The 13,167-nt window shown below is 45.5% G+C and overlaps 1 protein-coding gene across 2 annotated transcripts in view; it reads left to right on the forward strand.

Moving 5' to 3' along the window:
- PLXNB1 (plexin B1) overlaps positions 1–13,167 on the forward strand; it is a 202,393-nt gene that overhangs the window by 46,078 nt on the left and 143,148 nt on the right. The gene's annotated exons all lie outside the window — the stretch shown is intronic.

A 13,167-nucleotide genomic window follows, 5' to 3' on the forward strand; every position in this document is an offset into this window, starting at 1 on the left:
GTTTGCATGTGATGGGTGGGAAATTACCGGTATAGTCCTCGACTTGCAACCATTTACATAGGGGCCGTTTGAAGTTACGACGTCACTGTAAAAAGTGACTTGTGACTGCTTTTCACACTTATGATCCATTATAACATCCCCATGGTCAAAATACAAATATGTAAAATACAGATGTTTGGCAACTGGTTCACATTTATGATGGTTGCAGAATCCCGGAGTCATATGGCCACTTTTTGCAACCTTCTAACAAGCAAAGTCAATGAGGAAGCCAGATTCATGTAACTTAACAACTGCAGTGAAGCATTTAACAGTGCGGCTAGAAAGGTCGCAAAATGGTACAAAACTCACTTAGCAATAGCGTTTAGAGTTATATACCGCTTTACAGTGCTTTACAGCCCTCTCTAAGTGATTTACAGAGTCAGCCTATTGCCCTCCAAACAATCTGGGTCCTCATTTTACCGACCGGAAGGATGGAAGGCTGAGTCAACCTTGAGCCGGTGAGAATCGAACTGCTAGCAGTCATCAAAATTAGTCTGCAATACTGCATTCTAACCACTGTTCCAGTGGTGGGTTTCCAATTTTTATTACTGCCGGTTCGCTTGTTCGCGTGTGTTCGCTCATGCGCGTGAGCGACACTTCTGCGCAGAAGTGGGTGGGCGGAGCCTCCCGCCACCGCTACTGCCGGTTCGCCTGATACTGGCCAAACCGGGAGCAATAGCAGTAGACTTATATACCGCTTCATAGGGCTTTCAGCCCTCTCTAAGCGGTTTACAGAGAGTCAGCATATTGCCCCCAACAATCTGGGTCCTCATTTTACCCACCTCGGAAGGATGGAAGGCTGAGTCAACCCTGAGCCGGTGAGATTTGAACCGCTGAACTGCTGATCTAGCAGTAGCCTGCAGTGCTGCATTTAACCACTGCGCCACCTTGGCTCAGCAACCCACCTCTGCACTGTTCACCCTTGTTAGAAACCAGTGTGAAATCTTTCCCCCATCTGTTTGTAGCTCCTGTGAATATTGCAATGGATGATAAGAGCTTTGAGGTCATTTCTTATTGTCTGTTAGTGCCACTCCTTGGCTCTCTCACGAGCACTTCTTCATGTGATGCTGAGCCTTAAATTCCTGTTCGGGGTGCCTCATCCTTCAACTCTACGAGGCTTTGCCACTTTTAGGTTTCCCACTTTGCCTGGAGACCTTTTCTCTCCTGCTTCAACCAAAGGTCTTGTAGTCTCTGGAATGTGTGCAACCTTTCTCCTTGCTTTGCCTTTCGTAATAATTACAGGATGCTTCCTAATGATAGGGGGTGTTTATCAGAAATCCTGATTTGCCTGTGAGTATTTCGAGATTGCCTGGAGACCAGACTGTTTTCCAGCAAAGTCTTACAGAAAGTAGACTTGTTGTACAGAGTTGCGAAGGGGAGCACAGGTTTCATAATCCATCACAATTCAGTCCCACACTGCCTGGGGGCCTCTAAAGGAGGGTGGGATTTCCTATCTGTCAATACTTGCTCTCCTTTCACTTCTGCAGATGCAAAGAGGAGCAAGTTTTGAAGGAACGCTATGAAGCCCATTGTCATTCCCCCCCTCCCCCCCCTGGGACTGAAGAACAAAATAGTCCCCAGCTATATATAAGTTTGGGAAACCTGTAGAGGACTAGACACGTTAATAAAATTATCGTGAGACATACGGCAGGTTGTGGAATGCGGAGTGTTGCGGGTTGTTTCTAGATTTACGCATTACAAGTAAGTTACAAAATGGTTTCTTCCTACCGAGTGGGAAGAATTATTTCTAGTTTTCGGGGTTGAAAGGAGGCGTCCTTGGTGCTCCCTGAGCTCGGTTGTTTTCTTGCAGACGTTTCATTACCCAAACTAAGTAACATCATCAGTGCCATGTGCTTTGTTGCTTTGAACTTGGTGGTTTCCCGCAAATCCAGCCAGTCTAAACCACGTTTACGGATTAATGTGTAAAAGACTAGTTGTGCGGTTTTATTCAGTGAAGAAGGGACGCGGTGGCTCAGTGGCTAAGACCCTAAGCTTGTCAATCAGAAAGGTCGGCAGTTCAGCGGTTCGAATCCCTAGCGCCGCGTAACGGAGTGAGCTCCCGTTAGTTGTCCCAGCTTCTGCCCACCTAGCAGTTCGAAAGCATGTAAAAATGCAAGTGGAAAAAATAGGGGCCACCTTTGGTGGGAAGGTAACAGCGTTCTGTGCACCTTCGGCGTTTAATCATGCTGGTCACATGACCACGGAGACGTCTTCGTACAGCGCTGGCTCTTTGGCTTAGAAACGGAGATGAGCACCGCCCCCCTAGAGTCGGGAACGACTAGCACATATGTGCGAGGGGAACCTTTATCTTTATTCAGTGAATGGTGGGAGAAGCAAGCCAGGCTTAGTATAGGTTTTCTGGGGTCAAAGGATGTATAAACATTCAGTGTCATGAAATTGCAAACTTTTGTACAATCCTGTTCAAGGAGGTACATCATTTCCTTTAGCCTTTCTATTTGCAGGTGAGAAGTCTGTCTTAGTGCTTTCTCCCTCGTGAATGTCTTCCAGGGATTAAATATATGCAAAAGTTCGGTTCTTCTTCCATTGCAGGCGGTGGCTGTTCTCTAGAATAAAGAGATGGTGGCTAGCATGAATCTTGAGTGAGGGTTTTGACTGCACTGGAACCTACTTTAGAAGGGCAGCCACAAAGTAGATGTCATTCGTCTTACAGGTCATCTTCAGGCTTAAAATAGCCAGAGCCAAACCTAAAATGAAGGTGGGCTTTTCAGACTGGGTGGGCTAATTATGTACATCAAAAGCCTCATGCTAAAAGGGAAACATGCGCCAGAAGACAGTTGATGAGAAGGTATGGGTATGTGTGTGTGTGGGGGGGGAAATGCTGTTGCTGGAATTTCTATGAAGGGCTACAATCCAATTCAGTTAGGTAGTTCTTCATTTTGGAGCTAAATTCTTTCCTCTCTTTTTTCTTTGTTGAAGCTTCACAGAGTTCTTGTTTTAGAAAAGCAGGAACAAAATACAAGTATGGTAGTCCTCGGCTTAGCGACTGCAATTGGGACTGGACATCTGGTTGTTAAGTCATTACGGTTTTAAGTAGAGGTGCCCATGTGATTGGAAGAGTTTTTATGACATTTTTCACCATGTTGTTAAACAAACACAGCGGTTGTTAAGTAAAGGCAGTGATTGTTAAGCAAACTCTATGATCGTTACCCGTATTTTTGGAGTATAAGACGCACCTTTCCCCCCTAAAAAAGAGGGTGAAAATCTGGGTGCATCTTATACACTGAATACAGCATTTTTGGCCTCTGAAACCCTGCCCCCTTCGCAAAAATGGATGTGCATAGCCTTTAGGAAGCTTTCAGAGTGCTCCTGGGGGCTGGAGAGGGCACAAACGAGCAAAAAATGGGCTGGTTGTTTTCATTTTTTCCCACCCCCCACCCCCCAGCACCACTCAAGAAGGCTATGTATGCCCTTTTTTGGCAAAAAACAGGCCCATTTTTGTTAAAAAAACAGGCTGTTTTTTGCTTGTTTTTGGCCACCCCCCAGCTCCCAGGAACACTTTGCGACCCTCTCAAACTCACTGCATGCCCCGTTTTTCACAAAAAAATTAGGTGTGCAGAGGGTTTGGGAGGTCTGCAGAATGCAAAAACGTTTTTTTTTAAAAAATACCTCTTCAAAATTTTGGTGCGTCTTATATTCCGTTGCATTTTATACTCCAAAAAGTGAATCCATTCACTCAAATTGGCAAAAAACAAACAAACGCAAAACCATTGTGAATCATACACATGTAACTGTGAAATATTGCAATGGGTTGTAAAAGTGACCAGTTGCCAAGTTTCTCACATGTGGTCAAGTGATCGTGGAGATGACAGGTGGTGGCATGACCAGTTATGACGATCAGAGGGTACTTTACATTCTGTATTTGCTGTAAACATGAGCAGATGTTAAGCAAGCAGTTCTAAGTTGAGGACTTCCTGTATAAGAAAACTTTCATTATATATGCAAGTCAAATATAATTTCCAAACATGGCATGATAAAGAGTTCCAATCAATCAAAAGGTGTTTTTTTTTTTAAGTACAGTTCATTATGCAGTAAATTGTACCAATTAGTTCCTGCAGGGATTCAGAGGGAATTAGTACTTTTGCAAGGATATGAATGACCAGCCAATATAGAAGCCGGAAAAACTCTTTTAGGCTACACAATTATGAGAAGCCAATCACAGTTTTCCTTTTCATTTGCTGCGTTGGGAAGATAAGCTTCCACCACTAATTTCCTGTTTTTTTTGTCTTATCTTATCTTATTTTGTATGTCGCCCACTCCCGGAGGACTCCGGGCGGCTCACAACAGACAAAGGAAAGGGGATAAATAGACAAGACAACACTTAAAAAAAAAAAGACGCAACATTCACAATTTCCGTGGGGCTGGGTGTTTCACAAGCCCCCCGGCCTGCTGGAGCAGCCAGGACTTGGTGGCTTTGCGGAAGGCCAGGAGGGTAGTAAGGGTCCGGATCTCCACGGGGAGGTCATTCCAGAGGGCTGGAGCTGCAACAGAGAAGGCTCTCCCCCGGGGAGTCGCCAGCCGACATTGGCTGGCAGATGGAATCTGGAGGAGACCTAACCTGTGAGATCTTATCGGTCTGAGGGAGGTAATCGGCAGGAGGCGGTCTCTCAGGTACCCAGGTCCGATGCCATGTAGGGCTTTATAGGTAGCGACCAGTACCTTGAAGCGGATTCGGAGACTAATGGGTAGCCAGTGCAGTTCGCGGAGGATAGGTGTAACGTGGGTGCATCTAGGTACACCCACAATCGCTCGCGCGGCTGCATTCTGGACTAACTGAAGTCTTCGAACACTCTTCAAGGGCAGCCCCATGTAGAGCGCGTTACAATAATCCAGTCTTGAGGTCACAAGGGCGTGAGTGACTGTCTGAAGAGCCTCCCGATCCAGGTAGGGTCACAATTGGTGCACCAGGCGAACCTGGGCAAAGGTCCCCCTGGTCACAGCCAACAGATGGTGTTCTAAAGTCAGCTGGGGATCAGCTGTTTCTCTTCAGCAGTAAAACTCTAGACACCTTCCATACTTGATTGCTATCATTCATTTCTTCTTATGGCAAGCAGGCACTTTCTTAGCTTATTTATTCTTTCCCTGCTGGCATTGACACCTATTAGAATTAGAATAGAATAGAGCTGGAAGGGACCTTGGAAGTCTTCTAATCCAGTCCCATGCTTAAGCAGGAGAACCTATACCCGTGATGGCGAACCCGTGGCACACGTGCCCGAAGTGGCACACAGAGCCATGTCGTCTGGCATGGCGTTGCCTGTTCCTCTTCCGGGTTTCTGGCGTGCATGTGCAGTCGATGAACAGCTGGCCTTAGTCCTTGCGGCAGTGCCAGAAACCGGAAGAGCTGGTCTTCTATTTTCCAGCATGAGCATGCTTGCCGGCCAGCTGATCGGTGTGTGCGTATGGGCGGCAGTAACTGGAAGACTTGCTGGCTAGTGTACATGTGTGCAGCGGAAACTGGAAGTTCATTTTCCGGCGTGCACATGCCCCCGGGGTGGCTCTTCTTCCTGGTCACAGACCAGACGAGTGCCCGCACGAAGTGCTCCCTTTTTGGCACTTGGTGCTGAAAAGGTTTGCTATTACTGACCTTTACTATTTCAGACAAGTGGCTGTCCATTCTCTTCTTTAAAACCTCCAGCGATGAAGCTCCTACAATTTCTGAAGACAAGCTGTTCCACTGGTTAATTGTCCTCACTGTCAGGAAGTTTCTCCTTAATTCTAGGTTGCTTCCCTCTTTGATCAGTTTCCAACTGTTGTTTCTTATCCTGCCCTCTGGTGCTTTGGAAAATAATTTGACCCCCTCCTCTTCTTTGTGGCGGCCATTCAAATACTGGACTGTTGCTATCATGTCACCCCTAATTCTTCTTTTCTTTAGACTTTAGAATGCAGCCATTCTTTGTATGATTTAGTCTCCAAGGCCTTTAAACCTCTTAGTTGCTCCTCTCTGAACTTTTCCCAAGGTCTCAACATCTTATTTTTTTTGTAGTGTGTAGTATTCTCCTGCATAATATATCTCAACGCGGCAAAAATCGCAGGGAACTCACAGCCTTTATAGGTAATATGAACCTTAATAGTTAGGAAGCCCAAATGCATACAACTCTATTGGGAATGCTGTAAGCGAGGCTGGGCCTTGGAACTGTGGCATACTAGAGGCCGCTGACCTACAAGCATCACTGACCATTGGTCATGCTGGCTGGGCTGTGGATATTTTAGTTCAGTGACAAGATTCCCCTGTGGGTTTTTTTGTCAAGGAAACAGACAGCAGAGGCTCTCTTTTGCATTATAAAATTCAATTTCTGTAACAATCAGAATGGAAGAGACTTTGAGTTCAGATTTTCACCCAAGCCTGACTTTCTGGACTGGGAGAGAGGGACCAGCCCTATGCGTGCATTTTGATGAGAGAGAAGTTCTCTGAGGATGGGCTCCAGCACGAGTCCGAAGGTTCACTACAGGGTCTTGTAGATGCTCAAGAATTCTCATTGAGTTCGTCAGGCAGCAACTCGGTGCCTTCCAGATATAGCGTGTGTTGTGGCCCACCAGCGACCAGCGGAGCTGGCAGCAGATTCGGACAGTGAGGAGATTGGGGAGAAACATGGGCCAGTCCTGGAGTCTGTGGAAAGGCTCTGATGAGGGCTCTGTGTCGGAGGCAGAGAGGGAGCCAGAGCCGTATGCCAGTTATCAGCTGCCTTCAGAGTCAGACATCAGTGAGGCAGACAAACAGCTGGAGCCTGTTCCCAGTGGGTGCATGCACAGAGTTGCCAGAGGAAGGGAACAGCTAAAGAACAAGGGGCGTCTTGGGAGTAAGGCCACAGGTGGACTATGAATGGCCCCTCCCAGAGGAAATAAAAGAGGAGCGAAAGGGGAGTGGAGTTTGCAGGAGACAATTAGTTCACTTAATTAGTTTGTGACTCTCTGGAGACTCCTTGTCAAGTTTTGCAGATATGGGCCTGTCAGCTCTCCAAGCCAGATAAGGTCTGTGACTGTAAATCCTCCCTTGAAAGACTTTGCTGGATGTGAATGAGCAGAATTCACAGTAAATTAATAAAAGGGATGTTTGTCGGGACAAGGAGTTTGCTGTATGCTCTCGGGAAGCCTGGGTTAGAACAGAGTGTTAGGGCTACTGAATGAAACTGATATCATAGATTGCACTACCGGTGCTTCCTCAGCCTTTTTAAAGAAAATGTTCATTTGTATTTGGTGATATTATCACTGAAAGCTTTTATAAGACAGCACATCCCGTCCCCCTTAACATTTTTGAAACCCACAAATTTTGAAATTTGGGGACCTTGAGGGCTAGAAACCAAGGGACTGTGAGTTCTAGCCCCACCTTAGGCATGTAAACTGGCTGGGTGACTTGGGCTGGTCCCTCTCTCCCAGTTCAGGCTTGGGTGAGAAGCTAGTTTGTCAATTTCTGTTGCAGTCCATAGATCAAACACTAGGCTGGTCTGAAAAAAGTAGACCACCCACTTGCAGGAAAACACTAAGAGGAAGAAAAAAATGAAATGAACATTCATTAGGGGTTGTCCTCGAATTATGATCACAATTGAGCCCAATGTTTATGTGGCTAAGCAAAATATTTCTTGAGTGAGTTTGCCCCATTTTACAACGTTTCTTGCCAAAGTTGTTAAGTGAATCATTTCATTTGGTAAGTTAGTAACATGGTTGTTAAGTGAATCTGGCTTCCCCTTTCGCTTGTCAGAAGGTCGCAAAATCTGATACCATGACCACAGGATCATGTGACCCAATTGCCAAGCACCTGAATTTGGATCGGGTGACCATGGGGATGCTGCAATGGTCATAAGTGTGAAAAACGGCCATAAATCACGTTTTCCAGTGCCGTTGTCGTGGCTTTGAATGGCCCCAAATGAACTGTTGTAAGTTGACTATGTGTACTTTATATAAATATATAATATGACTATGTGTACTTTATATATATATGTATGTATGTATTTATCAGCACAAATGCAATATATATATCTATATATCTATATATCTATATATCTATATCTATATCTATATCTATATCTATATCTATATCTATATCTATATCTATATCTATATCTATATCTATATCTATATCTATATCTATCTATCTATCTATCTATCTATCTATCTATCTATCTATCTATCTATCTATCTATATGTTGTGTTTGTGCTGATAAATAAATAAAGGGAGACTAGTATAGATCTATTTCAAGCTATTTAGCTCTCATCAGCTAGCCATACCCTTACTGGGATTCGAACCTGGGCTGTATTGCATATATATATATTTATTTATTTATCAGCACAAATATAACACACACACACACAAACACATACATATACATACATACATACATACATACATACATACATACATACATACATATGCTAAGACTCATGAGATGTTGGCCAATCTCAAGAGATTTTAGCCTTTTTTCCCCTATTTTCCTATTTTCAATTTTGTTCTTGGACTCTGAAAGTATGATTGTGGAACACAGGTTGAGATTTAAACCATAAAAGCATGCATCCTATGCTCAAACCAAAAAAGCTATATGATCGACATACAAACTCAATCTGAGACTTGCTGTTTTCCTGTAGATATGGCAGGAGGGGCTACAGCTGGGTTTAGTCACAGCCTGATTGGTCCAGAGACTGAGGGAATTTTCTTAAAGTATCCTTCCTATTGGCACCCAGTTTCCTCTCAGTCTTTGGTCCAAGCACTAGTTTTGGCTCCTTGATATTGATTATTGTTGCAATTATTTGTATTTTGATTCGGTTAATTGGATATTCTAAATTTCTTTAAAAATTCGGACTGCTGGCCATAGAGTCTGCCTTGTCAGATCTCATAAGGGGGTAGGAGTGACCTGGTCTCCTACCTCTGGGCCTGGGGGTGCTCTGCCCAATCCCTGGGTGCGCAGGGGTTGACAGGCTCTCTCTTTGCAGCTGAGAGAGAGAGAGAGGGAGGGAGGGAGGAAAGGAGAGAGAGAGAGGGAGAGGGAGGGAGAGAGGGAGGGAGAGGGAGAGAGAGAGGGAGGGAGAGGGAGAGAAAGAGAGGGAGGGAGGGAGGGAAGGAGAGAGAGGGAGGGAAGGAGGGAGAGAGAGAGAGACAGAGGAGAGAGAGAGAGTTAGAGGCTCCAGGTAGGCATTGTTTCTTTGGTCGGCTTTAAGAGACCTTTCTGCAGACGTTGCCTACAGAGTGGGAGCCAATAGGGAAGGAAGGATACTTTAGGAAAATTCCCTCAGTCTCTGGACCAATCAGGCTGTAAACCCAGCTGTAGCCCCTCCTGCCATATCTACATAAAAGAAACGGTCAGGTAAGGAGCAACGTTCTTTCCAACTCATCTGGATGATGCCAAGATGGCACAGGATAGGTTCCTATGTCACCCTTAATATAATTATGACTGCATTTGACTAAAAGTTCAATTTATCCATTGAAGATTTTTCAATCTTTTTTCTTCCCTTCCCATATTAATTTTTGGGAAGCTGGGCTTTGCACATTTGGCAGGATTCAAATATTCTTTTTTTAGCATACTACAGGGCCGTCCCTGCAGCATGAGTATAAGCCCTTCTCTGGCATTAGGCCAAATTGTCAGCTTTTTGCATGTTATGGAGGTCATTATTATTTTTTGTCTTTGTCCACTATCTATTACATTCCCCCCCCCCTTAGGCTCAAATCATTCATGAATCCAGCCAGCGTATTTTCCACGCAGACCTTCAAATGTGCAATTGAAATATTGAATAGCATTGGATGTCTGCAAAGCCTCCTTCCGTTGTGTTACACGACTTTTGTTCAAAGTTGTTTGCTTGTCGCTTTATATCCCTTTCATGTGAAAACCTTGCTGCCTGACATAGATTTTTCAATGAGTTTGTTATTAGAGCTTTTGTATGCTAGTTACAGTTGAGGAGGGACACGGTGGCTCAGTGGCTAAGACACTGAGCTTGTCAATCAGAAAGGTCGGCGGTTCGAATCCCTAGCGCCGCGGAACTGAGTGAGCTCCTGTTACTTGTCTCGGCTTCTGCCAACCTAGCAGTTCGAAAGAATGTAAAAATGCAAGCAAAAAAATAGGAACCACCTTTTATGGGAAGGTAACAGCATTCCATGCATCTTTGGCATTTAGTCACAGAGACCACATGACCAGGGAGACATCTTCGGACAGCGCTGGCTCTTTGGCTTTGAAACAGAGATGAGCAATGCCCCCTAGAGTTGGGAAAGATTAGCACGTATGTGCGAGGGAACCTTTACCTTACAGTTGAGAAGTGCTGTGACCGAAGTGTTGGTGTACTCTAGACTGAGAGTCAATCTTATTTTATACCCGGGATGGCAAACCTATGGCACGTGTGCCACAGGTGGCACGCGGAGCCATTTTTTGGCATGCGAGGCGCTGCCCTGTCAGCTGGCCAGCGCACATGCACGCAATGGCCAGCTGAGTTCACCCTTTTTAAAAGCAATTTTTCGCCCTCCCCAGGCTCCAGAGGCTTTATAGGAGCCTGGGAAGGGCGAAAAGAGCCCCCCCCCCCCCCGAGGCCCTCCGGAGGCTTCATGAGCTTCCCTGAAACCTCTGGAGCGCAACAAAAACCAGCCCTATGGGCAAACCAGAAGTTCGGGAACGGACTTCCGGTTTGCTCGGGAAGCCTCCTGAAGGTCCCTGAAGCCTCTGAAGCGCTCAAAACGACCCACCGAGCAAACCGAAAGTCACTTCCAGTTTGTTCGTAGGGTCTTTTTTTTGTCCTCCGGAGTCTTCAGGGAAGCTTCCTGAAAGTCCCTGAAGTCTCCGGAGGGCCTCTGGGGATGTGTGAGAGGTTTTTTCCGCCCTCCCCAGGCTCCTATAAAGCCCGCGCACGACCCCCCCTGCGCTCCCCCCCACTTATGGCACGCGAGCCAAAAAAGGTTTGCCATTGCTGTACAGTAATCTAAAAGTAGTACTCCTTCTCTGCCAGCTGTATCCCTCTGGATTCTACAAATGTCCAACAAATTAAACTTTGCACAAAAAAATTAAGGGACACATCAGGATTTAGAAACAGGACAAAAATAATGTCAGAGCATTTTAACTTCCCACGATATTTGCATTGCAGATCCTAAAGTAGTAAAGACAAACAAGCTTTACCAGCACAGTGGAGTGAGAAATTAAACTCAGGTACATCAAAAAGCCTTGGACCATCTCCCCAAGCACAGTGGGTTTTTAACATAAGATACTCCTTGACTTACGACCAAAACGGAGCTCAAAATTTCTGTTGCTAAGCGAAACTGTTATCTTGCCACAGCTGTTAAATGGATCACTGCAATTGCTAAGTTAGTAATATGGTTGTAAAAGTGAATCAGGCTTGCCCGTTGACTTGGCTTGTCAGAAGGTTGCAAAAGGTGACCACATGACTCCGGGACACTGCAGCCGACATAAATGTGAGCCAGTTGCCAAGTGGCCGAATTTTGATCATGCGATTGTGGAACTTGCAAAAGTTGTAAATGGGAGAAATGGTCCTAAGTCACTTTTTTTTTTAGTGCTGTTGTATCTTCAAACGGTATTACAACATGAATTGTAATTGTATTACAATTATTATTAATTTGTTGGGTTCCTATCCTACCTTTATTTGTACAACTTAAAATGGCTTGCACCATGTTCCCTCCTCCTATTTTCCAACTCAGCTGTGGGGTGGAGTGTGCTGAGAGAGAGGAACTGCCTTCCAGATCATCCAGCTAGCCTCCCTGCCTAAGGTGGGGGTGTAACTCTTTTAACAGATTAACAGAGTTGGAAGGGACCTTGTAGGTCATCTAGTCCAACCCCCCGCCCAAGCAGGAGACCCTACACCAGTGATGGCTAACCTTTTTCTAAAGCTGTGCCAAAATCTGGGCACATGCGCACTGGAGCTGAGAGCTGCCATAGGTTTGCCATCACGGCCCTACACTATTTCTGAGAGATATCAGTCCAGTCTCTTTTTGAAAGCCTCCTGTGATGAAGCTCCCACAACTTCTGAAGGAACTTCTATTCCATTGGTTAATTGTTCTCACTGTCAGAAAATTTCTCCTTATTTCTAGGTTGAATCTCTCCTTGGTCAGTTTCCATCCATTGTTCCTTATCTGGCCTTCAGGTGCCTTAGAAAATAGCTTGATTCTTTCCTCTCTGTGGCAGCCCCTCAAATATTGGAACACTGTTATCATGTCTCCCCTGGTCCTTCTCTTCATTAGACTAGCCATGCCCAGTTCTTGTATAACCGTTTATTGTATGTTTTAGTCTCTAGTTCCCTAATCATCCTGGTTGCTCTTCTCTGCAGCCTTTCTAGAATCTGCATGTTGAGGTATATTTTCACATTAAAACTATTGATAGTTCATTGTATGTTTTAGCCTCCAGTCCCCATCTCCCCTTCATCTCCTGCTTCCTGGTCCAGCACCTTAACTATCACACCATCCAGCTTCTTAACTCCTCCGACAATACACAAGGTACTTGTAATCTGCGTAAGATGCAATCTGTGTCTCCATAATCAGCCGATCTTCTCCCCTTCTCCCCCACCCCCAGCCCACCTCAAATCCTGCATCCATTTAGCCCCTCTCTTGCATCTGATGAAATGAATTGCGGCCCCAAAACATGTTTTCATCAAATGAAAAGGTCTATCCGACTCCTCCTGATCTGAGTGCTCCTCATGAGGAAGGAGTAACAACAGTGTTTTGGGAAGTGGGGTAGGGGGGTAGGGGGTGAAATGGGGTGGAGGGGAAGTGGGTGATGTGAGTGAAATGCAAGGCAGCAGGGAGAGAGAGAGAGAGCCCATGTGATGTTTCTATGAGCAGGAACAGGGGGATTACCTGTTATATAAACATATGATTCATCTAGCCAAAGGGGAGTTGTTGGGAGGCTCCAGATCTTCCACCGGCAGCCAGATTGCTTTTCCGTAGCCCCCCAGAGCCCATCCGACAACAACTACTGAAAATCAGCCTGACATTTTCATGGAGGAAGTCCAAGAATGTTTTAATGTAGGTCTTACAACAGGCAATTTGCCTCCCCAGATGTTCTCTTTAAAATCTAGGGAAAAGCAGAAAAGTTTACTTCTTAGGCCTGGCTTGGTGCTGCCCCCCCCCCGCCCCCCCATTGCCACAGTTGCCAGATTTCCACACCGCCATTCTGGCTCACTCAGTAGATTTCC

Source organism: Thamnophis sirtalis, unplaced genomic scaffold (genome assembly GCF_051295495.1).
Source record: "Thamnophis sirtalis isolate CommonGarterSnake01/CBP01778 unplaced genomic scaffold, rThaSir2_p1.2 scaffold_3, whole genome shotgun sequence".
NCBI classification, from domain to species: Eukaryota; Metazoa; Chordata; class Lepidosauria; order Squamata; family Natricidae; genus Thamnophis; species Thamnophis sirtalis.